Here is a 17,691-nt window from a genome sequence, read left to right as displayed (position 1 = left end):
TTAACTTGTATTTGTTTGCACTCACCATCATAACACGTTTCTTTGGACGCTGAGCAGATAATCAAGCCAGAAAATCTAGAAGACGCCTCCAAAGCGCGCAATAAGGCGGCGCAAAGGTCGCAAAGCAAAACCTATTGGTCCTGAGGTGTAGGCAAGAGTAAGTCGCTGGTATGTGCTTTTATCCTGTTGGAAAGCCCACGTTTGCGCCGAAGTGTCGCAGTCTTGGAGGAAGGGGCTATGTGAAAATATAGGTTCTTCCAAGCCAAACATCCAAGACAATACGTTCTGCCACCTCCAATTAGGCTATAAAAATGCTTTGTGGACAGCACCACTACAGTATATTGGTGTTCGTACAGGCAAAGGTCTAATTATTGTCGCATTTTTGCGGCGATGGGAACAGTCCGACTTGATTTTCCCCAACCGGCCGAACCACTTCCCTTCACTGACTAGCCAGAGTCACTGTAATTTTTAAGAAGGACTATGGCTAGTCAGTGAGCTGAAGCGGTTTGTCCGGTTGGGTAAAATCAAGAAAGACTGATGCGTTTGCTTTTGCAAAACGACACCAGCGAGGATTGCCGTACTGCATGGGAGCAGTCTGTCTTGATTTTTGCCCAACCGGCAAAACCGCTTCCGCTCACAAACTAGCCAGAGGCATTAATAATAATTACAAGGACTCTTGCTAGTCAGTGAGCGGAAGCTTTTCGGCCGTTGGGTAAAATCAAGTATGACTGCTCCCTTCGCCGCAATAATGCGACACTAATTAAACCATTGCCGTGTGTACCTAATGTCTGAAAAAAAAAAAAAAACATTTTTCTCTCTCTCTAACCCTGGTATTCTGAGTTCTTCCTCCACTCGAGCCTGCAGTAGAGGAGATCCTTGAACTCGATTTCACCATGCATAAACATTGCGGAATCCTCCCCTCATCCGAGTGGAGGGGGCAAATAGATGGGAGGAGGGACTCTGAATACGGCCCTAAGAGTAATCTGAAGATCCCCGCTTTAACCCAAGAATCCGATACGGAAGAAAACCGCAACAGTACATTTTTACTGAGCGCGGGTTAATAAATTCCAGTGGGTAACACAGAAATCAGGCTTCATTTTACAGCAGATTAACCGGCGCTAGTGTGGCTCAAAATCGGCATTTCGTGAAAGTCGCGTGAGTTTGTGGTTAAAAATTACGTTTATTGCGTGAAGCGTTCAAGGTAATGTTTATCGCTTAATGTCATTTAGCGCTAGCATCAGGAGCTTTTATGGTTAATACTAAGCATTTTTACGTGTGCCAAAACTTCACTATCCGCAATTTAAGGGACAGTTTTTTAACGTTCATAAGGTGACTGTGGAAACAAAATATAGGAATAAAAAAGCCACTAGTTTCAGACGGGTAAACACAGGACCACGAAAAATTATCAATATTGTTTATTTCAAACACCTATCGCTGTCTGTGGCGGGGCAAGCGAAACTACAGTATTTGGTTTATTTAAAAATCTGTTCAAAGGCTTCCATTTCTTAAAGTAAAAGCAGAGTACTTTATGTTGTAAGCGAGAAAATATTCTTTTTGTATTCCGCGATTATCACCGCCTCTGTCGGCGGGCCGTAGGTTCGCTTCACTATATTAGAATCCCCCGCGGCAATGAGAGAAGTTGCGGACGCAGACAATTATAATTGTCCTGTTTCAATACGCTTCGCAGAACTCTGGCTGGCTGGTAGTGGATTTTGGAATGAATTAGTTTCAGGAGGTCCCAAATAATTTCCATAACGCAGCGTTCATACAGAAAGATGTCGTAGAGCGGAGAGGTTGCAAGGATGGCTTTGGCGCAATGAGTAGGCTGCAATTTCAGCGGGACCACCGGCGGGACCACCGAGCTATAGGCAGGTAACGTTTTTTATGGTCTTTTTCCCCCCTGTAAAAAGCTCGCGGGTGTATGCATCGGTACCGTTTAAAGGGACCCTGCAACACTCTTTGAGCAGTGCAAGTAAACCTGCGCGACGTTTAGATTACACGGCCAGGAATACCTGAGCCAAATATTACACGTGCACGTGAAGCGGTGAGCGCGCAAATCGATGTGAAAGACGCGGAAAAACCAACCGCTCTCTCTTCAGTTGTCCTCATTATGCAACCCCTGGCATGGCCTAAGGGACGTCACATAGGCCATGGCTGCCCGATCGGCTGCCATTGGTCAACTTCGCGGCTAGATTCTCCCATTTCCGTCGTCGTCATAGCTGTGTACGAACCTCTTCTATGCCTGAACCTGTAGGCACAGTTTTGCCGTTTCTTTTGTGTTTTGAGTGCGCGCGGAGTTTGAGTGATGAGCTCAATACTTCCCTTTAACGGGACCACTCGACTACAAACGTTTATTGCTTCAAAAACGCCCTACCAGCCCGAGCGCGCACTTGCGAGCAGGCACTCATGCCTGCTTTTTTGTGGCACCAGACCGGAAATAGGCCCCTCCGCGTTGCGGAGAAAAAGAGAAAACTGCCCGGCATGTGATATATCGAAGGCCGCCGAATAGAACGCCGCGAGCCGCCCCCCTCTCGAGGAGAGAGCGCGCAGCTTTCGTCGCGTTGTCCGCGGTAGAGTTGAGAGGGAACGATTATGCGCGATTTCTCATCGCGCGTAGTTTCATTAATTGGGAACGGATTTTCATAATTCTTGCGGGAGGAGATTTCTGGGACAATAGACTTTATCCCAAGATACATTACTAGTAGTCGATGGCAAGTGTTGCAGGGTCCCTTTAAGCTCTCTGAACAGTTCCCCCCCTCCTTCCTCCCCTCCCACCGTCCTTGCCATTCGGTTTACGTTGCCGCAAACCTCGTCTCTGTCGCTTTACATTTGTGACATGGCTAATAAGTTTTACTCGACCTTATAGATTAAGTTACTTTTTTTGGTACCACGGATTTACAATAAGCGCTTGTCTTTGTATTCTGATGATGCACCGAAAGAAAATCTGAAATTTTCCGCCCAGTGAAAAATTAACGTTTAAGAACCGTGAAAACTGATATCGCTTGGTCAACACGGTCTGAAATCGCGCCATGCGAATTTAAGCAAATGGCCCAGCTCCTGTTGAACAATATTATGTCACGAAGGGCTGTATATATCGTGGCTTGCGTACTTACCCAGGGGTAAGTTTTCTCTTGCACAAGAAAACTAATTTTCAAGTATACAAGCGAAACAGCTCAACACTCTTCAGTATATTTTTATGCCTCTCAGATATTTTCCTAGGTGTTTGCTTATTAGGTAGTGAAGCTTGAGCTATGCTAATTCGTCTAAAAAGGTTTCTGAAAAATGTCAGAACATAACACTATTTTTTCTCGTCTGCAGCTAACACCTGCAATTCACCTAGTAAGGCTGCGTTCAGACTACATGCGCTAGGTACGCATTGTTCGTACGGATCGTAAGCGTAAACGTAAAAAAAAAACGCAATGAGTTTGTTCACACAATCGCTAGTTTGAGCGTGAAGTACATAATGTTGGCTGCCAGCATTGGCGTCAATGTGGGATGTTCCGCAACTTTTACCACAAGCATAGATGTGGCTGTTACGGCGGAGCCAACGGGCAGAGCAGTTACTGTTTTCACTTTCAGATAACTGGACTTCCGTCCTCACTAGATGATTTTTTACCCGGTGACCGCCATCGCAGTTAACTGCCGATGGAACGCTGTAGAAAAACGCAGTGCCGCCACTCCTTAGCTTCGCAAAAATATCGTGGAAATATCGGCCAACGGCTCTACTGAGGACGATTTGACGAACCCACATTGTTCTACGACACCTGCGTCTGTGTCGGTTAGCGTGTAGACGATGATAAACTCACTTTGGGCATGAAGAGCCTTGACCCTCGCTAACAGCCCCTTGCTGACCGGAGCCATGCTGAAAAACGCAAAACACAGTTGCCCCAGAGCTGTGATTGGCCGGTCATTAAATACATATCCTAACCAAGGGCTTAATGTGAACACAGCCGGCTGCTAGCTGCGTATACGGACGTTATTGCAGTTTCGCAGATTGCGATAAATGCGCCACATGCGGCGGATGCGACTTTAGTGTGAACGCGTCCTAAGCCTGTTCCCTCCCTTCCACAACGCAAAATGCCCTATAATCACTAATCCACAGCGGATGTCGTCCTTCAGAATCTTTGTCTTCCCCTTTTGCTGACTCCCTTCGCCGGCGGCACCGCGGAAGGCCGGAAAATGCACCTGGAACCTCTTTCACAGAGGCGACCCAAAGAAGCCTTTGTTATCTCGAACTTGGCAGTGGGGAGGCAGCACGGACAATCTACGTTATCACTACGCCTCCTATCTTTGCAGCGTCTTTGAAATCTTCCTTGGTGAGGCGACTGCTTCGTCTTCACGCTACGGCTGTCGCTGTCTGCTGCGGGAAAACAACGTCGGCGAGAGCGAAAGCAAGTTACCGGCGTCCCACCCGGCAGAGGAAGCAAGCGCTATAAAGGCGATTGTGGGCCTGACCTACAGTCACTTGGCACGGCGGAGGGAGACCGGACAACCGCCATAATAGCTGCGCCTTCTATCTATGTAGGTTGGCATTTTTTATACGCTTTTGGTATCAACCGAAAATAGTTTTGTTCTTGCTGCATGGACTGCTGCTAAGTTCTGACTGGTTTGTGTCTGAATCATCCTTCTGTGACGTACGATGGCTGACCTTGCTCGGTTTCCATAGCAGGGGCCAAATTCTCGACTGCACAAATTTCCAGCAATTCGCATTGTTTTTTTTTTTCGCAAGCACGACGTAAGCAATCAGTGACGTGTCGATCCTATAGCTATGACGACATGGAGTGTAATTTCACGATTCACTCATAAAGATCGCAATCAAGCTATCAAATATTGCGCAAGAAATATATAAAAACACTTGCCATGTACTATAAAAATTAATACGGTAGCTGAGGCTGACAAGAAAAAAAATCACGCCATATCCACGGAATGAATGATGATAAGTGGGGCGAAGCTCGAGAGGGGGAGATCATCGGTAACCGTAACTCTCCCGTGAAAGTTCGCCCATTACATCATTAAGAAAGACGTAAGACTGCGTGCGTACATTGTACAAATCAACTTTTATTTTCGGAGTCAATGCTCCCAGGCCCAGACCTGGTGAAAGACCCCGCGCCATCGAGGACTACCCCGCACCTCTTCCACAATTTGTCACGTAGGACGGGGCACAACGGTAAAGAAAGAACTTTTATTTAGGGCGAACTTGTGCCCGAACAAGACGAGAGGAAACGAGCAAATGTCCTTGCGTCTCGTTCGATCTCCGAGAACGACTGCCTGCGTTCGTGGCGCGATCTCTTGCGTGATCTCCCCCTCGCAGTGCACGTGCGCTCACGCCTCCGTTGGCGAACACAGACAAGCTCGCGCTCCCGGCGCCGAGTTTGCGCTGCCGGTTGCAGCCGTTTCTTGCGCGTGCAACGCGGCCCACTTTGCGACATGTCCGAACGCATGCGGTGGTCACGTACCACGAGACACAAGGGATGTACAGACCCATGACTTAAGGAGCTTCGCCCCTAAAACACATTTCTGCAGGTCAAAATTGGCATCAACACCAGAAGGCGATCGAGTAGCGTTGATCCAAAAGTGAGCGAAAGGCGGATGTTGATCTAAGGAAAACTACACAATTTTTACCGTAGCTATTTATTTCTTTCAATTGCTTGTAGTCACATAGTTCAGCTCTCTGCTTCAATGCAATCTTTGTAGCGTTATCACCTTCCCACGCCGCCACGCTATCGTCTGCTGCTGTGTTACGAGTTTATGGCGTGATCACAGATAAAGACGGTGGGGACCATCGCTTGTGTCACACATAAGAGCAGCACAGCGCTACGCCTGATAACCGCGGAGCGCACCGATGTCGCCGATTCACTGATACGTCAAGCTCCACTTCAATCTAAGCTGTAATAAACAAACGCGACATTTTTCTTTGCTAGTTTTCTCTTGAGTTGGATCATGTGACCAAGCAGCTTACTAGGAGGTGCGCAGACAAATAACATTAATTGGGTTCTCTTTGTCATGGGGAGATTTGTACTACTCTCTTATGTTACGGTTACGCCAAACAAATAATTTTTATCTTATTGCCAAACATAAAAGCAAATTACGGTACGTCATTTGTATGCGCCCTGATGGCTGACTCGGAAACAGTCGAAAATATTAATTCATTCGGTAAAACATGCTTTAAACCGTGCGTCATGGGAAACTACGCCTGCTGCAAATTCGCGGACATTTGCCGGCGCCAAAAGCCGGGGCAATTTTTCGCCTTATTTTGCTTGTATTTTGCGACAAAAACAGCCACCATTTTTAAGCTGTTACGTAACATACGTCACTTTTATGCATGCTGAAGCTGCCGATGTGTGACGAAATCGTTCACGCCAACTGTTTAAAAAACGTCACGCCTTCTCAGCCAATTACAGAGAGGGTGTTTATTACACGCAGTAGTGTCGTTGAATAGGAAAGACAGGCTTACGTTGTCATGTCCGGGGCATTTAGTGTAGTGTTTCATTTCCGGCAAGAATTGTGCGCTTTCAGTAAAGAGAAGTAAGGCAAACTTTAGAACTGGTGCCCGTAAACGTCATGAAACGTAAAAATGACGACAGCACACACAAACGCTTTGTCAACAGGGAGCACGTGACCAAAATTGAAAGCCAATCAGAAAAGACTTCCGGCAAATTCGCAGATTTGCCGGCAGTTTTTGCAGTCGAGAATAGAGCTCCAGGTGAGAAAATTATTAGTGAGTTGAAGGCAAATTTGAGCTTGAATTACAAAATAATTCCGCAAACTAAGTTAAGCGTGTACTTCTTCAACGAGCAGTTTGAAAAAGGAAAGTGGGAATGAAATTGGCTATAGAAGGAAAACAAATATTAGGAGAAAACAAACGAAAACTACTTTTGTACTTTGAAGACCTACAAAAACAGGTGTTTCAGTATGAGAAACGCATCACTGCCACGGAGGAGTGTTCCAGAAATTGTTACCGTGACGTGAAGGGTTAACCTGAAGATGAAAACTTTGTTGAGAGAGTCATTGAGATCGGTAGGTTTATAAACGACCTCATTTCATAGTTGGAGATGGATGCCTGCCAACGTGTCCCAGCGAAAAACACCATTGTCTCTCCAAAATTGTCGTGGAGTTCAAATGCCGTTCAAAATCAGACACCGTGCTAGAGAAGGCAAGAAAAATAAAACTTTCGACGCGTTTCTTTGCCACCCGCCTAGAGAACCTGTATTCATCAACGAGCCCCTTTGCCCAGCGATGAAATGGTTGATAGGCATGGCTATTGCACAAAAAAGGCGAAAAACTGGCGTTTCGCTTGGACACGTGGTTTCACGGTCCATGTGCGAAAGATAAAAAAAGATTCTCTCGTGCACATTCGGAACGCATGCCCACGTATAACGATTGTGTAAATGCTCAGGATTTAGTTGCTTGAGCAATCTATATTGAAGGATGACGGCGTCACATCGTGATGTCAGCAACATAGTTGAAATGAAACTCCATGCACGCTTTGCTCGCCTACACGTAAACATTCATTCAGCGAGGCATAAGAAAGGCGAATTATCAGTATTTCTGGACAAGTTTACTTTTGAGTTCGATGCTGCCATTTTCACAGAAGCATGATATACATGCAATGAAGAAATGTACAAGGGTGACAGATATCGAAGCTTTTTGTGAATCGTTCAGGTAGAAATGGAAGTGGGCTGGCTATCTTACTTCAAAGTATATTTGGTTGTGGCGTTCTTTCTTACTTTTTTTCGTATCCAACGCAGTTGAACTCGGAATCGTTATATCAAGTACTTTTGTTTTTTCTTCCGTAGTGCACCGTTTCCCTGATGCTAGTGTAAAAAAATAAAAAAAATAAAGTTTAGTTTTAGGGGGGACTTGAACATCGCCTCCTGAAACAATATCCTGCTCACGAAGCATTTTTATGTGAGGTGTACACGAATGGCAATTCTATACTGATACAGACGGCTACACGCATTACGATGAAGATGAAGACGATGAAGCCACACGTATTGATATGGTTATCCGTAACATAAATATCAGTAACTTACATTCAAGTCCACTTATCCGTGCAACCATTCATCACTTTCCAATTATGCGCTTGCAAAATGTGCCACGGTTAAACAGCGCGAATTGCCAGCGCAGAATACACCCGAAACAATTCCGCCTGGCAGGCTAGCGTCCTTTTTTCTCTTCTCTTTCAAATCAACACTGGTATGACGGCTTTTGTTCTGAAAATGCCGACGCGGTGAACGAGGTATTTTTTATCTGCTTTAAACGCATATACCATGCCCACTTTCCTGAGGAAACCATGACAACATCTAAAAAAAGTCGTAAGTCAGGGATAAATAAAGAACGTCCTAGAATTATAAGAACGAAAACGAACGCCCGCTTGCTCGAAGCCCAATAAGATATGCAGTCGTATCATATTACTAGTCTTATGCGGGGTCATATGTTCCCTAGGCTATAAGACTTTTCGGAAACTTATAAGACAGCAATGAGGCTCTAAATAAGATTGAGATAAGACTGAATAGGCCTGCTCTGAGCAGTCTTTTCCACAGTCTTATGCTGACGTGGTCGCTCATTTAATCATAAAGATCGACCTCCATACCGCGAAAAACGAGTGAAGAAGTGGCGGACGATGCAGAGCTGCGGCCGCTTGACCATCTGCTTCGAAAAAATAAATGCCTTCTTTCATTGAGATCCCCGGACAGCGTTCTTGTTGAAAACGCCGTCGGGAGAGAGAGTGGAAAGGCCCAAAACACTCCGGCGAAGGTGCGGCAAGGCCGACCAATTTTGATGTGGCAGCGACCTTTGCAGCCAACCACTGTTTTGAACTTGCGCTGTGCGCTATGGACGGGCGCTTGTTTTTCTCGGGGAGCGCAAAATTTTCTCCCTCACCTCAGACAAAGGTGGAGAGAAATGGTCGTCCGTGGCCGGATACTTGTCCTGACCAGACATCGGGCGGCCGAGTGCGCGGTATGAAGGTGTGATCGTCTGCTATGTCGGCTGCCGCCGTAGTGTCTACGAAAAGGCAGCACGGAAATGACGGAACAAATGCATTTTTTTATAGCATCACGCCCATTAACTCTGAAACAACAAATAGGCGCTCCCCATAGAACTGCAATCTGACACAAAGACGATACACAACAGCCAAATGTTAACAGACTGAAATACCTCTGCCCGTGAGCTTTAAATAAAATCGCGTTTTCCAAGAGAAGCTGCGCAGACTTCGCGTATTTCCATCAGTCCCTCCGAAATTGATGGCTACGAAGCTTCGTTGTTTGAGTTTGTACTTCGATTGCGCATTCTGCTTGAGGAATTGGTATGTTTTGCGCGTAAAAGCAGTATGCATGACATCAACATTCGGGTATATTCTGCAGCACGATTGTTTACAGCTGCAGCCCTCTGTAAGCGCGCTGCCGTCAAGACAGCGGGTTATTGCGATCGTGTCGGCGTTACCGGTAGCTTGAGCCGATGAAATGCTTGTTGCCAAGGGGCCTACGACGACGAAACCGTAGCCGATTCGCAACTTTCTAATTCAAGGCGAGATGAAAAGCACGACACGTGTTGCGACAACGCGAGAACATGGGGGTGCTTTTCGCGTCAGCCCAGAGGGTTTCTCGGGCCCACCCTTCGTAGCAGGCAATCTCTGCTTATGGCTTCGTTTACCTAGCCGCGAGACCGAGGCCCGGCGTTCCGGCCGCGTGAGTTGGCCTACCGAGGATGGCGGGTCGTTGTAACGTTTGTGACAGCCAAAATACACCTCCTGATGGTCAACGTTTGTTGAGTTTAGTCGATCATGGGTCTACATAAGGGCTCGCCCAACGCCGACGTTGGCAGTAAGCAGTTTTGCTGCGTATTCCTTGCTTTTCCCTAGAGATCCCTCCCGTGCGCGTCTGCGCAGCCGCTGTCCCTATAGACTTCAATATGACCGCTCTGTACCTAGCCCGTGGGCTCTCCAGAAAGCACAAAAGTCGGAATCTTATTCGAGGTCTTATTGAAGTTCGTTTTTTCACTAGACTGTGAATAAGACTGCCCATAAGCACGTTTTTTCGAGCAAGCGCGCACAGTTTTATCATGTACTAAAAAAAGTCCCGCGCTGATCCACGAAGCTTGAAACCATACGGGCCCGAACGTGGGACAGGTGGCGCTGCTGGTGCCGTTCAACAGCGCCACCCGGGGAAGAGAATCGCAAAAATGAACTGGGTATTCCCTGGCGTGCGAATGTGGAGCACGCGTGTTTTTGTGTTGTTAAAAAATGTAACCACTCGTTACCCTGATAATGTTAGTGATATGACACACACATTTTTTTTGTCACAAATTTGGTGGGGACGACACTTGTTCATTTTATTATTTACCTAATTCATGTTATTTATTAATTATTCTATTCATTGATTGGGTTAAATGTCAAATTAATGTCACTAGGACTTGTGAGGTATCAAATTAAACGTATCGATGAGGGGAATCATGGGGGACCAATTAAAAATTGCTCCCTAGTTATACTCATGAGATAGTCACGTGAGTCATAGGTTGGGTTCAAAACGAAAGTAATGCGACTAGGGCTTGTCAGGTATCGAATTAAAGGTCTCGATGAGGGGAATCACGTGGAAGAAATTAAAAATTGCTTACTGGTTATGGTCACCAGTTAGTCGCGTGAGTCATAAATTGGATTAAATGTCGAAGTGGTGCCACTAGGGCGTGTGAGGTATCAAATTAAAGGTCTCGATGAGGGGAATCACGGGGACAAATTAAAAATTCCTTTCTGTATGGTCACGAGATAGTCACGGGAGTCACGAATGGGTTAAAAGTCAAAGTGGTGCTACGATGTCTTGTGAGGTATCAAATTAAAGGTCTCGATCAGGGGAATCACGTGGGACAAATTAAAATTGCTTTCTGGTTATAGTCACGATATAGTGACGTGAGTCATGGATTCAGTTAATAGTAAAATTGGTGCCAGTAGGTCTTGGGACGTATCAAATTAAAGGTCTCGATGAGGGGAATCTCGTGGGATAAATAAAAAATTGCTTTCTGGTTATGGTCACGAGATAGTCACGTGAGACATAAAGGGGAATAAATGTCAAAGTGGTGCCACTAGGGCGTGTGAGGTATCAAATTAAATGTCTCGATGAGGGGAATCCCGTGAGACAAATTAAAAATTGCTTTCTGGCTATGGTCACGGATGGTCACGTGAGTCACGAATTGGGTTAAAAGTTAAAGTGGTGCCACTAGGGTTTGGGAGGTATCAAATTAAAGGTCTCGATGAGGGGAATCACTTAGGAGAATTTAAAACTTGCTTTCTGGTTATAGTCATAGATAGTCACGTGAGTCATGTATTCGGTTAAAAGTGAAAATGCCCCGCACGGGGCACCTTGAGTATTCATGGTGACGGTACTGGCGATACCGCGGACCCCGAGCCCCCAAACATAAGCTGGATCCAACCGTGGCGATGTGTTTATAGGTGGAGGGTTAGAAACCACGAACGGTGGCCGTCGGAGCCCAGGTCAAGCTCCGGCGGATGGGCTCTCTGTCTGTTCACCAGGCAGGGAGCTCCGGGACCTCTCAAGCTATTAGGGTAAGGTTTGAGACGAAAGTACCCCCGTCCCCTACTTTTTTCCAATGCCACATGGATAAATCAAAACCCCCCCGCAAACCCGATCGGTCCCTGAAAAGGGGCCGCACCGATGCTACGTACCCACCCCTTCCAACTCTCACTCCCCCGAAACCTGATAACTATCCCCGATTCTTGATTATCGAATCCCTTGAAAAAGACAAGCCAGTTGCCTCAATGTCCGTTTTTCTGACTACAAAATTCATAGAAGGAATAATCGGTAAACACTACAAAGCCAAAAAGCAAAGAACTGGAGAGTTGCTGGTAGAAGTCACCACCCAGCAACAGTCCACAAGCCTCCTGAGCCAGACCCGTATTGCCGATCTTGGCATCAAGGTCACGCCCCACCGCAGCCTCAACAGCTCGCAGGGCGTGATCTCAGAGTCAGATCTGGCAAACGAGACGGAAGCCGATCTTCTAGAAGGCCTGAGAAATCAGGGTGTGACCGCAGTCAGGCGGATATCCATAAGACGAGATAACAAGGAAATACCTACCAGGCACATAATTCTCACTTTCGACCGTGCAACTCTTCCAGACCATATCAATGCAGGATTCATCCGGTGCTCTGTCCGAGCGTACATCCCGAATCCGCGGCGCTGTTACAAGTGCCAGCGGTTCGGGCATGGTACCAACTCGTGTCGGGGCCAACTAACCTGCGCCAAGTGCGCGCAACAAGGTCATCACTCTGATAATTGTCCCTCTAACCAATTGCTTTGTGTGAATTGCAAAGGACCTCACGGCGCGTATTCGCGAGCCTGCGAGACATTCAAAACTGAAAAGAAAATCATCAACGTCAAAGTCACGGAAAACATCACCTTCCCGGAGGCGCGGAAGAGGTTCGCCTCTTTCCCTCTGGGGAGGTACGCCGACGCAGCTCGCCGGGGGGCGGAGCGGCGTCTGGTTTCGGCGGGGACCCAGTACCGCGAGTCGGACTTGGTCCCGCCCCCGCCCCCCCCAGGGTTGCCCCAGGCAGCCCAACCAGCCTCTGCACCGCTAGCTCACCCAGCAGCGGCTGTGGTGGCAACAACGTCTGTTGGGGATGCCGCTGCATCCACTGCTTCCTCTCCACCGGCCCAAAGCACATGCAAGGGCACGGAGATGGAGACGGAGGCAGTCGCAGCGACCCCCTCCTCCGCCTCACTGCCGGTGCCATCTGTGGTGCTCCCCACGCCTTCGGCACTGGCAGCGCAGGCAAAGAACACCCGAAAGGGTACAATGTCAAGGGGGCCCAGTCCGCTGGGCACCCCCTTGCCTTCAGATGACGACATGGACGTCGAGCCCTTCCGGCTTCCATCGCAGCGGAAGGAACGGGCTGCGACGTCCAGGTCAGTAGAGAAGGCCAGAAAACCCCTTCCAAGAGTGCAAGCCCCGAAAGACCCTACATAAATAATCACACTCCAGTAGCTCTGAACACATAATAATGGGAAGAGAAAATATTGTTCAATGGAACTGCAGAGGCCTTCTGAATAATCTTGACGACGTGTATGAGATTCTGCATGCCAATCAGCCAAGTGTAATGTGTGTTCAAGAAACACACCTGAATTCCAAGAACACACATTTCTTGAATAGTTACCTGGTATACAGAAAGGACAGGGTTGGCTGCACACACTCTTCTGGCGGTGTGGCCATAATCGCCCGCAAATCCTTAGCATGCCACCCTGTCACCTTGAACACTATCCTTTACGCTGTTGCAATTCGAACAATAATATTTAATAGGTTGATAACGGTATGCTCCATATACATTCCTCCTGATGTCTCACTTTTAAGCTCTGACTTCGAGGCGCTGGTTGACCAGCTGCCCGAACCTTACATCCTGACAGGCGACCTTAATGCTCACAACACTCTTTGGGGCTCTGCTCGCACGGATGCCCGAGGTCGCCTTATAGAGAAATTTCTTACATCTTCAGGAGCATGCCTTTTCAACAATAAACAGCCTACATATCATAACATAGGACACAACACATACTCATGTCTTGACTTGGCGATTGGCTCCGCAGTTCTCTTTCCTCTTCTCGAGTGGGGTGTGGGCACTGACCCATACGGTAGTGACCACTTCCCCACCTCACTCACATACATAGGTAAAGGCCCATGCAGTCCATCTTCCCATAATAGGTTCAATGAAGCACGAGCTAACTGGAATACATTTACAGAGACATCCAAACTACACCACACATCCATAGGACACCTACACGTCGAAGAAGCTACCCAACTCCTCACGGCGCACATCCTCGACGCCGCCGAAAAGTCCATTCCCCACGCCTCTGGTGCCCCGCGCAACCAGCGGAGGCCGTGGTGGAATGAGGGCTGTAGGCGGGCGCGAGAGGCCCAGAACAAGGCGTGGGGTATCCTGCGCCGGTACCCCACGTCGGGAAACCTTTTATTGTTCAAGAGGGCTAAGGCGATGGGAAAACGTGTGCGCCGTGAGGCAAAACGAGAGAGTTGGCGCTCATTCGTAACATCCATAAACTCTTACACTGACTCTCGCAAAGTCTGGACACGAATACGCAAACTAAAAGGACAACAGACACACAGCGTGCCCCTGGTCAGTACAACAGGGGACAAACTGGAAGACCAGGCTAACACACTCGCACAACACTTCCAACACGTGTCCAGTTCAGCACACTACACTAGCACTTTCATGAAACACAAACAATTGGCCGAAAAGAAGTCTTTACGTGATAATGATAAGTCAACCTCCTCTTATAACTCGGAGTTTTCACTTCATGAGCTGAGGACCGCTCTGAGCACTTGTAAACCCTCAGCTCCAGGCCCAGACAACATCACATATACAATGATACAGCACCTACACTCAGAAACTCTTCTAACACTCCTGCACCTATATAACAAGATTTGGCTTTCGGGGTACATTCCTCGCTCTTGGAGGGAGGCCATAGTAGTGGCTTTCCTAAAAGAAGGGAAGGACCCTTCCTCTCCTGCTAGCTATCGACCCATTGCCCTGACCAGCTGCCTGTGCAAGCTTCTCGAGAAGATGATAAATCGCAGGCTCGTGTACTTCCTTGAGTACAACGGTCTTCTCGAGAGCTGCCAGGCAGGCTTCAGGGCGGGGCGATCAACGAACGATCAACTCGTAGCTCTTGAAACATATATAAAGGATGCCTTTGTGCATAAACAATTTTGTCTTACGGTGTTTTTCGACATAGAGAAAGCCTATGACACCGCTTGGCGGTACGGTATCCTCAGTGACCTAAAGTCAATCGGTGTTGCGGGCAACATTTTGAACATCCTTTGTAGTTATATGTCGGAGAGAACCTTTCGCGTCAGAGTTGGTTGTGCACTGTCAAATGTTCACGTGCAAGAAAATGGCGTGCCGCAAGGTGGAGTGTTGAGCTGCACCCTCTTTATAGTAAAAATGAACTCTCTTGGAAAGGCACTGCCACCTACAATCTCTTATTCTATGTATGTAGATGACGTGCAGATATCCTTTAAATCGTGTAACCTGTCCATCTGCGAACGTCAAGTCCAGCTCGGCGTCAAGAAACTTGCCGGCTGGGCTGACAAGAATGGCTTTAATCTTAATCCCGCGAAGAGCTCTTGTGTTCTGTTATCCAGGAGGCGTGGCGTCCACCCGGACCCAGACATCACTCTTGCGAATGTGCCAATTCCTGTGAACAAGGAACACAAGTTTTTAGGTATTTTATTCGACGAAAAACTTACATTCATCCCACATATCAGACAGCTCAAATGCAAATGCTTAAAAACAATGAATATTCTTAAGGTCCTCTCACATCAATCTTATGGGGCCGACAAACAACTCCTGCTGCGCCTGTACACAGCGTTGGTGGGGTCTCGGCTCGACTACGGCAGTGTCGTATATGGGTCGGCTACAAAAACAGCACTGAAAATGCTCGATCCAGTGCTGCATCTTGGCCTTCGCCTCTCATGTGGCGCATTCCGCACTAGCCCTGTTGAAAGTCTTTATGTCGAGTGCGACAAATGGTGCCTAGGCCATCAGCGGGAGTATGTTGACCTGTTGTATGCATCCAAGATCGTGTCTCTGACCAACCATCCTTTTAATCCCATTATTAACAATACATCAAATTTACAACTCTTTTTAAACAGGCCATCTATTCCCTTACCGTTCTCTCTCAGAGTTAGGGAGGAGGCTTCTGCACTCAATGTACCCCTTTCAGACACGCACAAGACACCCATTCATAATCTCATCGCACCATGGCATCTTCGTCCTGTAACATGCGACCTGTCATTCATTCGTGTTGAAAAAAATAGGGTACCCAGGAATGCAATTCTGCAGCACTTCCTGTTCCTTCAGGACAAGTACAGGTGCGCAGAATTCTATAGCGATGCGTCCAAAACTAATTCCACTGTCTCTTGTGCAGCGCACGGACCAAATTTTAGAGTTATCAAAACAATGAATTTTCACAGCAGTATTTACACGGCAGAAGCGTATGGCATTTTACTTGTGTCAAATCACATCCTCGAACATAAGATTCAAAAGTCCATCGTCTACACAGATTCTCTAAGCGTTGTGCAGGCACTGTCATCAGGAAGATCGTCAAAAAACTATGTAATCAATGTTCTTTTAAAGGTCATAATGACTGCATATGCTTCAGATTTAGAAATAACCATATGCTGGGTACCAGGTCACTGTGGGATCCCTGGCAATGAGACCGCTGATCAAATGGCTAGTGCGGCTGCTCTCATGACCACAGTTGACATAACAACAGTACCTTACACCGACCTAAAGACACACATCAGACGACAGCTTCGTAACACATGGCAACTACACTGGAGTCAACAAACAGACAACAAACTACACGTAATAAAACCACAACTGGGACGCTACATAACTGACTCACACAACAGATACACTGAAGTTGCCCTGGCTAGGCTGCGGATAGGCCACACACATGCGACGCACTCCCACCTGCTCACTGGAACTTCGGGACCCACGTGTAGCAGGTGTGGAAAGGGCCTATCCGTAGTCCACATACTAATCACATGCAAGGCACTTGACACAACACGACACAAACACTTCCCTGAATTATACAGACGACACATTCCTTTGCACCCATCATATTTTTTAGCCGACGAACCCATGTTTTCTAGTCAGCGTGTTTTTAAGTTTCTAGCTGAGGTGAACTTTCTGCAGCTCTTGTCATATCACGTGTAATCATCCTGGCCCTATACACCAGCCATCTCCATTGTCTTGTTTTGCACCACTTTATTGTCTTTTAGTCACATGTTGTAGTATTTACGGTCTCATCACAATCCAGTAACTTCTTTTTGGCGCTCTTTGCCCATAGTCGGCCTTGCGCCAATAAAACCCAACTATCATCATCAAAAGTGAAAATGGTGCCACTAGGGCTTGTGAGGTATCAAATGAAAGGTCTGGATTAGGGGAATCACGTGGGACAAAAATAAAAATTGGCTTCTGGTAATGGTCACGAGACAGTCACGTGAGTTATACCTTGGAATAAATGTCAATATATTGCCACTAGGGCGTGTGAGGTATCAAATTAAAGGTCTCGATGAGGGGAATCAGAGGACAAATTAAAAATTGTTTTCTGAATATAGTCACGAGATAGCCACGTGAGTCACGAATTGGGTTTTAAGTCAAACTGGTGCCACTAGGGTTTGGGAGGTATCAAATTAAAGGTCTCGATGAGGGGAATCTCTTGGGACAAATTAAAAATTGCTTTCTGGTTATGGTCACGAGATAGTCACGTGAGTCATAAATTGGATTAGATGTCAAAGTGGTCCCACTAGGGCGTGTGAGGTATCAAATAAAAATCTCGATTAGGGGAATCACGGGGGACAAATTAAAAATTGCTTTCTGGTTATAGTCACGAGATAGTCACGTGAGTCACGGATTCAGTTAATAGTGAATGCGGTGCGACTAGGGCTTGTGTGGTATCAAATTAAAAGTCTCGATGAGGGGAATCACGTGGGATAATTTAAAAATTGCTTTCTGGTTATAGTCATGAGGTAGTCACGTGAGTCATGGATTCGGTTAAAAGTGAAAATGGTGCCACTAGGGCTTGAGAGGTATCAAATGAAAGGTCTCGATTAGGGGAATCACGTGGGACAAATGAAAAGTTCCTATCTTGTTATAGTCATGA

At 47.0% G+C, this 17,691-nt stretch overlaps 1 protein-coding gene across 2 annotated transcripts in view; it reads left to right on the top strand.

The window, feature by feature from the left end:
* The first annotated feature begins 4,332 nt into the window (after positions 1-4,332).
* The window catches only part of LOC144150070 (sulfotransferase 1C2-like), a 50,309-nt gene continuing 36,950 nt past the window's right edge, over positions 4,333-17,691 (top strand). Inside the window, exon 1 of one of the 2 annotated variants that reach the window (XM_077681872.1) lies at positions 4,333-4,521. The gene's annotated coding sequence lies outside the window, so the exon portion shown is untranslated. The remainder of the gene's footprint in view (positions 4,522-17,691) is intronic. The other variant, XM_077681871.1, reaches the window with a different exon arrangement.

Source organism: Haemaphysalis longicornis, unplaced genomic scaffold (assembly GCF_048455015.1).
Source record: "Haemaphysalis longicornis isolate Haplotype H1 unplaced genomic scaffold, Haemaphysalis longicornis Haplotype H1 scaffold_8, whole genome shotgun sequence".
In the NCBI taxonomy this organism is placed as follows: domain Eukaryota; kingdom Metazoa; phylum Arthropoda; class Arachnida; order Ixodida; family Ixodidae; genus Haemaphysalis; species Haemaphysalis longicornis.
Note: the sequence above shows the minus strand (reverse complement) of the source record. Positions and strands in the feature narration are given on the sequence as shown.